General features: G+C 45.7%; 1 long non-coding RNA gene across 1 annotated transcript in view; it reads right to left on the reverse strand.

Annotated features, from left to right (window-relative positions):
* Positions 1 to 10,360: 10,360 nt before the first annotated feature.
* The window catches only part of LOC143437455 (uncharacterized), a 17,149-nt gene continuing 14,951 nt past the window's right edge, over positions 10,361 to 12,558 (reverse strand). Inside the window, exons 3-4 of the long non-coding RNA XR_013106919.1 lie at positions 12,058 to 12,236; positions 10,361 to 10,805 (exon numbers count right to left, since the gene is read on the reverse strand). This is a non-coding gene — a long non-coding RNA (uncharacterized LOC143437455). The remainder of the gene's footprint in view (positions 10,806 to 12,057; positions 12,237 to 12,558) is intronic.

Below are 12,558 nucleotides of genomic sequence, written 5' to 3' on the forward strand. Positions count from 1 at the left end.
CCCTCTTGTCCTTAATAATATCAGGAGAGGACCGGCAAGAGGGTTTAGCGGGTAAAGGCACTTGCTGCCAAGCCTCATGCCCTGAGTTTGATCCCCAAGTCCACGACGCAGAGAAGAAGAGAGCAGACTTCTGCAAACTGTTCTCTAACCCCTCCGTGCGTGCTGTGGTATGCACTTGTCCCCAACACACAGGCTAAATAAATAAATGCAATACAAAATAGTAGTAGCAGCAGTAGTAGTAATAAAGCAGCCAGGATAACTAAATATTTGCAGTGCTTCTGCTGAGGATGGACTTGTATGCATGCACATCTGTGTGGATGGAGGTGGCGATGTGAGTTCTGTTTGGGATCTTTTTTGTCTGCAGGTACAGAGTCCTCTGGGTATGTCTTGTACCAGCTGGTAAGAGACACTGTCTCCAAAAACAAGATATACAGTGTCTGAGGAATGACAAGGTTGACTTCTGGTCTATACAAACACACACACACACACACACACACACATCTATGTGCAGCCCCCATAAACACCCACCACTCACATGCATGCACACAAAGATACAAATATAATAACCTACAGGAAGACAGGGACCTATAGAATAGAAGAAAATATTTACCTATCATGGAGCTCAGAAGGAGTTAAAATGCAAGACAGAGAAACTTTTGGAGTTCATATATATATATTTCAGAAAACAAGTTGTTTTAAAAATAAGCAAAGGATGTTTCCTTCAGAGACAGTTTGCAAAGCGACTTCTCAGCAAGAAAAGGATGCTACATGCTTTAGACAATTGCCCGTTTGTAATGTTAATACTGTCTACACACACACACACACACACACACACACACACAGAGAGAGAGAGAGAGAGAGAGAGAGAGAGAGAGAGAGAGAGAGAGAGAGAGAAGTATCTATATACTCCTACATTTAATATATATTTCTCAAAGTCGGCTTGGACATCAAATGACTCTCAGAAAACAATATGTAGCAGAGTCAAGTGTAAGCATGTGGCTTGAATTCCCTACAAAATACTCTGGGGCTTAAAAAGGTACTCAGAAGGAGGAAAAATACGTTTTAGGTCTTGGTGAACCTAAATCATTTGAAAATAGTTTAAGATGTTTGCCGAATGGGAGGGGCAGCCCCACTCCCCACATATGGCAATGTCAGAAAGGCTCTTCAGATGAGTTCAGACTAATTTTAATGTCTTGCACATGTGGCAGAAGCATCTTGGGAGATTCTCTTAAGCCACTGTTGGAGGGGGCGCCTGGAGTTCGGGGATTTTTTGCATCTCATTTGCATAACAATGAACAACTCAGCCTTCTCCCCTGCCCCCCTCTGGTTGCATAAGTCAGAGGCTGGTCAGAGCTGTATCATCTTTTGCTTGGGTCCTGATGTGAACCCTGAAGTAGCTTTTCAAGTCGTGCTGGAAGGCTTTGGAGCCAGCTCCCCTTGCTGCACCATTCTATCTGGAAGTTGAGAACATACGTGGGCTGGAACTCTCCATGGCTCTCCTTCCGCATCCCAGATGCTCTCTGTCACTAGACTGGAGAAATCCTCAGAAACCCGGGTCATTAGGCACAACTCCTAGCCCTTCACAATATCCCATGATCCTCTGGGGTGTCTTTCTAGAGCTGTACTGATTCATCCAATCAGTCCAGAACTGAGATGGGAAAGATTTTGGTTGGTGGGTTCAACAGCAACTGAGTGCTCCCTCTAAAAGATGCCAGAAGTAGGTGGGTGCTCTTTAATTGTGTCCAGTGACTGAGTAGTACTTTGTAGGCAAGGCTCCTGCCCCGAATCTTGAAAAATTTTGCATTTAGGTTACAAAAAAGAAGACAACAACAACAACAAACCCACTATACTACTACTCCTACTTACTACTACTTATTACTACCTGTAGTAACTACTACTACTTACTAGTAGTAGTAGTAAGTAAACAATAATTACCCCAACCTAGAAGCTAACCTGTTTCAGCTTTCAGCCCAACCCTTTTTAGATTTTTTTCTCTCTTCCTACATATTCTGGACATGCAGGATGCTCCAAGGGGAAACTGAATTTGACTGTGTTTGGAAAAAAAACAAAAAGCATGTCACTGGTGACCGTTTCATGAATGGGGCTGGATGTATGTCTCGTACAGTTGGGCTGCTTCAACTGGTATCAGTGGTTGCTGTGTTCAAGGAATTTCATATAGTGGTGAAGTTGTGTTGATAAGGTTATAGGTGACCCTTTACTGTTTCTCATTTATTCTACTGGTGTGCATGTGTGTGGATGTGTGTGTGTGTGCATTGTGTACACATGTGTGAAAGTGTATACATGTGTGAATGTGTGTATGTGTGTGCATGTGTGTGCATGTGTGTGCATGCGTGTATATATGTGTGTGTGTACACATGTGTAGGCATGTGTGAATGTGTGTGCATTGGGAATGTGTGTGTACATGTATGTATGTGTACATGTGTGTATGCATTGTGTGAATGTGCATACACATGTGTTGTGTGTGTACATATGTGTGCATGTGTGAATTGTGTGTACATGTGTATATATGTACACATGGGTATGCATGTGTGAACATTTGTAGATGTGTGCTTATGTGTGTACATATATGTGTACGTGTGTGAACATGTGTGTTTGTGTGTGTACACGTATGTATATATGTATGTATGTGCGCATGTGCACATATGCATGTTAATTGTGGCAGAAGGTTTTTACTATTGATGGTTTTCACTCCAGCATTTCATTGTAGCGAAGAGGCTACAATACAGTCACTACAGACAAGTGATATTTGAGCTACCCACAGAATTCCCATAGGTAAGAGCCAATGGGACAATGGCAAAGGACCACAGAGTAGGGGGAAGGGCCCCCTGGGCTCTAGGCTGTTCCTGCCATTCACTGTGCTATCATGAGCCAGACCCATGCTCCTCAGAGCCTCGGTTTCCTTATCTCAACCAAGAGCACACTGGTTCAATTGATGGATGGCACTCTCGGTTCTTCAGGTGTTGTAAGTAGACAGGCCATAGTGTTTTCTTTCTTCCTGGGGGATGTGGTGTTTTTTAAAGGGGATTTCATTCAGTAACCCATGCTGGACTGGAACTCACTAACAGTTCAGCTCAGCCCAAACTTGGAATCTTCCTGCCACTGTGTGCCGTGTGCTGGGATTGCAAATGTACCACCATGACTGGCTGAATGCTTCCCTGTTAACTTCCCCCAGATATTCTCATATGTGGTGTGCGTGTGTGTGTGTGCGTGTGTGTGTGCGTGTGCGTGTGTTCCTGCTGAGCTCACAGGTTTGTCTTACCTAGTTCACATGGCTCTGGGGATCCAGTACAGGATTTTGTGCTTCATGCTAGGCATATGTTGTACAAACTGAGTCCTATCCCAGGGCCCTCCCCACCACGGCTCCTCAGCTAACATGCAGCAATCGAAAGCTAAACCTAATCTGGCCTCTTCCAAGAAGGAATTCACTCCTGGTGAGCTTATGTGGACTCTAGGAAAAGTGTCAAGATGAGTAGTGAGTGAGCCCCAGCCTCAGTGAGAAAGGTGAGGGGGAGAGGTGGGGACTTCAGAACAGTCAGCCAAGGAGGACCCACTTCCCAGCCTCTGCCAGTGATTGCCAGACATATATATACATATATGCCAGACATATATATATACATATATGCATATATATACATATATATATATGTATACATATATATACACGTATATGTGTATATATACATATATACGTGTATATATGTGTGTGTATATACATATATATACCATATATGTGTATATATATGTGTATATACATATATACACATATATGGTATATATATGTGTGTATATATATACATATACATATACATATACATATACATATACATATACATATACATATACATATATATATATATATATATGGTTCTGGAAGATTCTGACAATTCTCAAATTCACAGAACCGTATTCCTAAAAACTAATTCACTTAAACACAATGAAATACACTAGCTTAGAAAATCCCAACATATAGGCGCTAAGGTTTACCCACTGGTTCCGACTTAAATACATCTGAATCGAGCAAACTTCTAAGATGGCTTTCAGCTTTGGAAATAAGATGGTCTGTGCCTGGCATCAGTACACACTGCTCCCTACATGGAACCAGAGAACACTTTAGATTTTGCAAGTCTCTGTTTGCAACCGCACATTCGTTTCCACACAGATAGACCGACACACACCACGTAGGAGAGTAAGTGTGCTCCGTGCTAATAAAACTTTATTTACAAAAAAATAAATGTTACAAGGAGACAAGATTAACTCGGCCCACACTTTCCTGACCTTGTTGTCAGTGATGGGCCACATGCAAATGACCACTGAAATCAAGTAGTGGTGGGGCTGGGCAGATGGCTCACTCAGTGCTTGCCTTCTGATGATAAGGACACAAGTTCAATCCCTAGCACATACATTTAAAAGGCTAGGCATGGTGGTGAGCCTGTAATGCCAGCACTGGGGAAGCAGAGACATGTGGATTCTTGAGTCTGGCTAATGAGAGACCAGGCACCACACACACACACACACACACACACACACACACACACACACATTTTTATTTTAAGTAATGAATTTTATGGACGTTCTTTGAAAAACAGCTAACACCACACGTGGCTTTCTTCCTTGTGTCCACCCTAGAGCGGTTTCTTCAGTACTAAGCCTGTCCTGTTCCATGGAGTGAGTTTTCAGGATCGGTGGTCACACTGATGAGTTTGTGGTCATCATGACCCATGGCGTACACTCATTGTTGGCTCATGGGGATGTGGGAAAGGCTGCTCTGGTTTCTGATACCATCTCATTCCTGTGTCTGGGACATCTGGATCCAGGGTTTGTGGCATTCTCGATGGGAAGTGGTAAGAAACTGTAACTATGTCCAGAGCACGGTCTCTGGATTAGTCAAAGCAGTGTTGGGAACACAGACCACCAGGCTACCACTAGCCTGGTGTCCCTGCCTCTGTTTCCCAAGAGCTGTGTGCCTGGAGGAGTCAATGATCCCTCGGCTGTAACGTAAGAAAAAAACAAAAAAAAAAGGGCACATTCACTTCAGAACCCAGAGAGTTGCTTCACTTCTACCTCACAACTGACCTAAATGAAAATTCTAGAAAAAAAAATATACAACGAAAAAAGGCAAGTGGGAGCTTTCTCTACACACTTGAATCCACTTTTCTTCTTTTCCGTTTTAATTTTTAATTTTATTTTAAATTTGGGCATTTTTGCCTGCGTGTAAGTACATGCGCCATGTACGTGCAGTGCCCACAGAGGCCAGAAGAGGGCGTGGAATCCCCGGTAGCTGGAGTAAACAGGCATTTTGTGGGTGCTGGGAGCTGAACTCGGGTCTCCTGCAAGAGTAGCAAGCTCTCTTTCACAAGCACTCAACCAGTCACTATTGCTTTTCTGTGGAACATTCGGACCTGGCTGAGTTGGGGAAAATCTGAACATTGACCCAGACAATTATATGGGCTGTAAGATGTCAACCCCTTCCAGCTCAACCGGAAGCGAAGGGAGATCAAAGGGAAGGGGTCCGGAAGCACTCGTGTTGCTCAGAACGGGAAGCATGTTCAAACCCCCTGAGACTGGGGCTTCTCTTCTTCCAGACGCTCAACAAGCCTCAGCATCACTTTGTTTTCAGTGCCAGCTCCCATCACATGTCTCTCCATAGAGAAGTGTCCTTTGTGGTTACTGCAGTGTGACAGTCCACTTTGTCTCTGCTTGAGACGAGCATCTACCCAGTGGTTACACACAGAGATGTAGTCGCCCCCATTGGGACTGTGGAGGGACAAAGTCACCAGAGGCAGAGTGGTAAGGACAGACAAGATCTGTCGCACACAGTAGGTACTCAAGGAGCACCAGGGCCCTTTTTATTCTTCCTCTGGTCCTCTTCCGGCTTCTATTGTCTTCCTGCTTTCCTTCCTCCTCTCCTTCACCCTCCTCCTTCTTCTCCGTCCTCCACCTTCTCTGCAGTAATATTTCTTTCCTTAAACATTAGCATCGCCCATGCCCATAGCGTCTGCATCCGAATCGGCATCCTTCCCTTTCTTCCAAGTTTTTTCCTAGCTTTGCAATGCAAAGAACAGAGAAAAAAAAAATTCGCTCTCTACACATGCTTTTGGGAAAGAGCTTCATTCATTTTTTTTTTCACTTTATCTTTGGAATTAAGCCGTGGCCACAGACCTATGTGTTTCACGGAGCAGTTAAATGACTAATCTCTGATGAATCTCCAAGCACGATGGCAATGCTGACATTGTCTGCACTGTGCATGTCCTTGGGAAGGCTTCTATGGCTGCAATGAAACATTATAACCAAACAGCAAGTCTGGGGAGGAAAGGGTTTGTTTGGCTTACTCTTGAACATCGTAGTCCATCATCAAAAGAAGCTAGGATTCAAACCTAGAGGCAGGAGCTGGTGTAGAAGCCATGCAGGGCGTGCTGCTTCCTTCTTACTGGCTTGTTTTCCCCAATTTCTTACAGAGCCCAGAACAACCAGCCCAAGAATGACACCACCCAGAATAAGCAAGGCCCTCCCCATCAACCAATAATTTGGTTTCCAGCATGATCTTATGGATGGCATTTTCTCCACTGAGGGTTCCTCCTTTTAGTTGACTCTAGCTTGTGTCAAGTTGACATAACATTAGCCAGGGAAACCCATGAGCAGGAGTGCCATCCGCAAGCTGAGAAATTTCTCAAAAGACACAGCCTAGACCTCCCTTTCTCCAACAAGAGATCCTTCCTCCAGTAGATTTAATTAGGTTTTGACTCAGTGGCCCCCAGTGAGTGCCCTCAAAGGTGCTGATCCTGTTCTGATGAAACGGCTTAGTCTGTCAAATGCAAACAAAGATGCTGTTCTTGTTATATACTTGGTGCAAATGCTCTGCAGCCGAGGCATAGCGCTGTGGGGGAGGGGAAGGAGGCTAGCCTCAGAATAGGCACCATGTGACTCCTGGAATTCAGAGGCTTCTATTTCCACAGCCTTTGCTGCAGATTCTGGGTGCTGGGCGATTTGTTACAGACTGGCATGACCAAGGCAGCCACTCTGCTGTCAACAGCCAACAGAGGGGAGAAGCCCCTTCTTCTGTTCATGCCTGAGGTTTGGCTAAGACTCCTGTAGCTGAGATGGGCTACTTCCTCCATGAAAACAGGACCTAAACAATGGTCCTTTTGTGCAGCTGGGGAGCTGAGTGCTGCCCAATCTGGATCTAACTGGTTAGAGCTTGAGGGATGGGCGAGGTGCTGCTGTGTAAGCCCCTAGTGTTGAGGGCTGAAGGATGCCAAGAGCCACAAGACTGGGTTCAAGAGATGACCTTGGAGTTGCTCTGAGCTGCTCATCTGTGCCTTTATCCCTGGGGGATGGGCTCAATGCCTGCTTCCCTGGTGTGACGTCACATCAGACTTAGGATGTGCCAAAGCCTCTGGTGAGAGAGATGCATGGGCATCACACTACTCCAAAGTTGCCATTTCCAGGAGTGCACTGGAGCTTGCTGGCAGGGCTACCCAGCCAGCTTTTATTCAGGGTATTCTGCTAACACGCCGCCATGCTGCCCAGATCTTGGAATTGTGCATTTCCAAATTTCAACTTACCCCAAAGTGTGACTAGAAAACAGTGGCCTGAGGATGTAACTCAGGGTACAATGCTTTCCTACCATCTTCAAGGCCCTGGGTTCAGTCTCCAGCACTGGGAGAGGGGAAAGTGAGAGTGTTGGGGGGGAGTAAGAGAAGGAAGAGAAAAGTGGAAAGAATGGAAGGGGAGAAAGGAAAGGGGAGGGAAGGAGGGAGGAAGAGAAGGAAAGAAAGAAGGAAATGGAAAGAATGGAAGGGGAGGAAGAAAGTGAGGAAGATGGAGGGAGGGAGGGAAGGGGGAAGGAAGGGAGGAAGGGAAGAAGGGAGGAGAGAATACATGAAAACAATCAATTTAATAGTCAAATTTTACAGTCAGCCAACCATCACTCAGGTCAACGAAAACAACATGGCTGGTGTCCTGTAACCCTTCACATCACTTTCTGATCACAGCCATCTGCACCTACAGAGGACACACACACACACATACACACACACACACAAACACACACACACACACACACACACACACACACACACACACAAACACGACAGCAACAACAAAAACAGCAAAGATAATGACGGTCTAGGGAAACGGTTTTATCTAGGAAGCCAGAAAGATCCCAGAGACTACACATGACACATGGTACCCGGATGGAGTCATGGTCTGTCTGTCCCTGCACTGCTCATTCTGCCTGGGGCCTGCAGCAAAGGCAGATGGTATTGAGCAATTCACGGGGAAGGATTCCACTGTGTCTGTGGCTCACTCTGACTTTGACCAGCTGGAGACAGAGGCCCAAGGAGGGGGGGGGGAGTCTTGGGAACCTTAACCGAGAGGACGTCAGGAGCAAACCGCTGCTTTGAGCAAGCAGACAGCTCAGCTCGACATAGATGTTATGCCTGCATGAGGTAAACATCGGTTTAAGACCTATCCCAGAAAGAGACGCAGGGGAGGATGGGATGTTATTTTCGGACCCAAAATACTGAAGGAATGAGGAGCCGTGAAGGAACGGTTGCTGACTGGTGTTTGTACTAGATTCATTTAATATCTTTTCAAATTCCCTCCCTTCCCAACTTCCCTCCATCCTGAGATGTAACCGTTAAGGCTCCTGAAATAATACTGGATGAGGGCGCTCACTCATGCACAGCATTTCAGAGCAGGGTCTGCACCCCAGGCCCTGTGCTGATGGCCCTTATTTGAGCGCTCTGTTCGCGCTTGCCTTACTGAGCCAATCAGGAAGGGCCGTGAAGAGGCATGGAACACCTGTTCTCCAGTCAGGGGTTGATGGTCCAATGGGAGTAATTGTCTCCTGCGGAGGCCCAATGGGTGAGAAGAAGACTGTGCCGAGGAAGGAGACCCCCAAAGGAACTCCTCCAGAGAGGCCAGACCAATGTAGCAGTAGCACAGAGGTCCCGTGGAACCCAAGGTATGGCATTCAAGGAGAGGGACGGGGACTTGCTACCAATGAAGACCCTGGGAAATCAACCTATGGGCAGGGGTGGGGCGTCGGGGGGGTGGGGCTTTGGGTCCTGATCTGACATCAGAGGGTGAATTTCCAGAACAAAATAAAAAGTTCCTCGGTGTCCCCAGAAACCCCTTTCACTGTGACACATCCACACCAGATGCTTCAGCATCCCAGAGATCTTTTATTTAACCCTCATCTTGAGTGTGTTTGTATTACGTCTTGGCTGCTCCTCAGGACCAAGTCCTTTGCCAAGAGTGGGGCAGAGAGGCGAGGTAAGATGTAAATGTCAGTAGTCCTAGTGGGAGTGTGTGTGTGTGTGTGTGTGTGTGTGTGTGCCCCTGCACGTGGGAGCCAGACCCTGACCTCCGCTCTTGCTCTCCATCCTATTTGTAGAGACGAGGGTCTCTCTTACTTCACCCCAATTCCTCTAGGCTGTCTGGCTAGAGAGCACCCGGGATCCTCCTGTCTCCACCCCCCATCCCCAGTGCTGGGACTACAATGCCGAGCCAGGTGAGCCAGGCGTTTTACCTGAGCAATGGGGATGGAACCTGGACCCTCAGACCTCCCATCTGAGCCATCTCCCGTCCCCGCCCGAGGCTGATGATCATTAAACCTGAAGCGAAGATGCTAAACATATAAACAAAGCACATAGTTAAAAAAAAAAGTTGGGTTAATCTACTGATGGATTTAGGAAAAAAACAAAACAAAACAAAACCTCAGAAATTGCAGACATGGATGTGACACAGAGTTGGGAAGTTTGGAGGGACAGGTGGAGGCCCCGTCTGTCAGGTGGGTCATGCTGTGCTGGTCCTGGATATTACACTTGGGTATCCAGGCCCTTTTGAGGTTGTAAATTGTGAGCACTGGACAGGTACTGTACAGCGGGTGACTGACTTTAACATAATCACATGGATTACTTTTTTTTTTTTTTTTATCTGCACATCCGATGTTGATTGTAGGTAACCCGGGACCCAAAAGGAAGGGTGTTGATGGCCGTGGAGGCAGAAACTTCAGGCCCACACATGCTCGCAGTTTTCTTTTTGCCAGTTTGGTGATTTGGCTTTTCCCCACACTCAGTCTTTCAATTTCAAAACACAGCCTCGTGTGACACCCTGTTTTCAATCTCCAGTGTTATAAAAATAAAAAAATTAATTATGTGTAAACTTAAGAAACTTTTAGACCTTAAGGTTTTATCATGTAGAGAGACACTGTGTGTGTAATACAATGGGCAGTAAATATTCAAATAATATGATCTGCTGTTTATTAATCACTATGTAACTGAGACTTCATAACCATTATAAAATTTTATTTACAATTTTATTCTGGTCTGGGTAAATGACATCGCTGACAATCCTCAGTCATCCTCATAAACAGATATATAAAGTGACGCTTTCCAGACAGGTCATCCCCAATTCAGTAGATGGCAAAGGTGAGGCTTAGCCTTGCCCTGACCCAGTTCTTTCCCATGATGCCCTGGGAGGCTGAACTCAATCTTTCTTGGCACGGCCAAAGACTTCGGGGCTCAGTAAAATGGTGGGAGGCATTAATGTGCCATTAAAAGGTGACTTATAAATGGAAAGCTTTTTGAATGGGTGTGACTTCAAGAGAGTGATCGGAGTTTAAATAATAGATTCCCAGGGACTGGGAAGTCTGTCCTCGGCTGGCCGCTGTCCTGGCGCCTCTGAGTCACTGTAGCCTTTGCCACTTGGCTTCTTTCTCTGCCACCCCAGGCCTTAGAGATGGAGCAGAAAGTGCAGCTGCCAAGCACATCCTTTGGACTCTGCGGACACACGGAGACATCGCTGTTGACTTCTCTTTGATCCCTCACCACCCACATATACCTATCTATCATGGGGAAGATCACAAGACACCATGTAAAAGACTTTACAGTTTTACAAAGAGCCAGGAAGTATGTTCGAACCTTAGTCTGTCAGCCATATGGACCTATATCTCCCAGTTACCCTCTCCTCCTCTTCTGCGCCCTGACTGTACCTAATTCAGGTGGGTTGTGGAGCCCTGAGAGGGGCATCAGAGATGATGGTGGAAAACTGAAAGATGCCTTTGAACTCAGATCCTATCCCTCCATGTGGGGCATCTGGGAAAATGAATCAGCACCCTAATGGAAGAGCCGAAACCATTTAACTCTTTTACTTATTAATTAATTAATTAATTAATTAATTAATTAATTAAATGTACGTGAGTACACTGTCACTGTCTTCAGACACACCAGAAGAGGGCATCAGATCCCATTACAGATGGTTGTGAGCCACTGCATGGTTGCTGGGAATTGAACTCAGGACCTCTGAAAGAGCAGTCAGTGCTCTTAACCACTGAGCCATCTCTCCAGCCTCACCATTTTAACTCTTGGCATGATCAAGTACTGGCCTTGGATTTGACAAAAGACCCTGAGATACACCAGAAATGTGAGCAAGGAAGTAAAGAAGGAAGTTGGACTTCATCAAAAAAATTGCACCACAGCTATCAAGAAACCAAAATTTATGGAACCAGGTGAAAATATTTGCAACTTTTGTTTCTGATAAGGGATTCTCATTTGTGTTATATAAAACATACCAGAGAGTAACAGAAAGACAAACAACCCAACTTTCATGGGGTGAGAGACTTGATTAGGCACCTCAGCAATTATAAAGATAATTATTCAGTGAGAATGGGGTCAGTGTTGGGTACACGCAGATATAAGGACAGTGGGTTGTACTTACTCTGTTCTAAAGCTTAATATTTCATTTTTCCAATAGTGGGAGTTGACCTCAGGACATCACCTGGACCAGGCAAAGTGCTCCACCATGGAGCTACATCTCCAGCCCAGGTGACAACTAGAAAATTAAGACTCAGAGAGCTTGATTTTCAACTCAGAGAGTTGACTCATCGACCAAACAGCACTGCTGAGATTTGAACCCACAATCCTGTGTACGCCAAAGCTTATGGCATGTGCCCATGACTTTGGTGGAGGCCTTGGTTACTTTCTGTTTCTGTGAAGAAAGCAATGTAAGGAAGAAAGGTTGGTTTTAACTCACACTTCAAAATGTGGTCCTTCACGACTGGGAGGTCAAGGCATCAGGGGCTGGATGCAGCTGGTCATGTTGTACCAGAGGTCGGAAACGAGCAATGTATTCAGGCAAGCTAGTGGCCTGCATAGGATATGTCCCAGCTTTTCCAGTCAAGGTCATCTGTCCAGGGAATGGTGCCATGCACACTAAACATGAGCCTTTGTGTCAGTTTGAATGAAAACAAACCCCTTAGGGTCATATGTTTGAATACTTGGTCCCCATTTGGTGGGCCTGCCTGGGAAGGATTAGGAGGTGTGACCCTGTTAGAGGCTATGTGTCAAAAGACACACTACTTCCTCCCCCCACCCCCCTCTGTTTCCAACCTGCAGATCAAGCTGGGAGCTCTCAGCTCTTCTTGCCTCTGTACCTTCACTCTGACATCATGGACTCAACCCTCTAACACTGTAACCCACATATTGTTTTTTAAAATAAGTTGTCCTAGGGTGCACAACCCAGCAATAGAAGAGT

This window comes from Arvicanthis niloticus, chromosome 24 (genome assembly GCF_011762505.2).
Source record: "Arvicanthis niloticus isolate mArvNil1 chromosome 24, mArvNil1.pat.X, whole genome shotgun sequence".
In the NCBI taxonomy this organism is placed as follows: Eukaryota; Metazoa; Chordata; class Mammalia; order Rodentia; family Muridae; genus Arvicanthis; species Arvicanthis niloticus.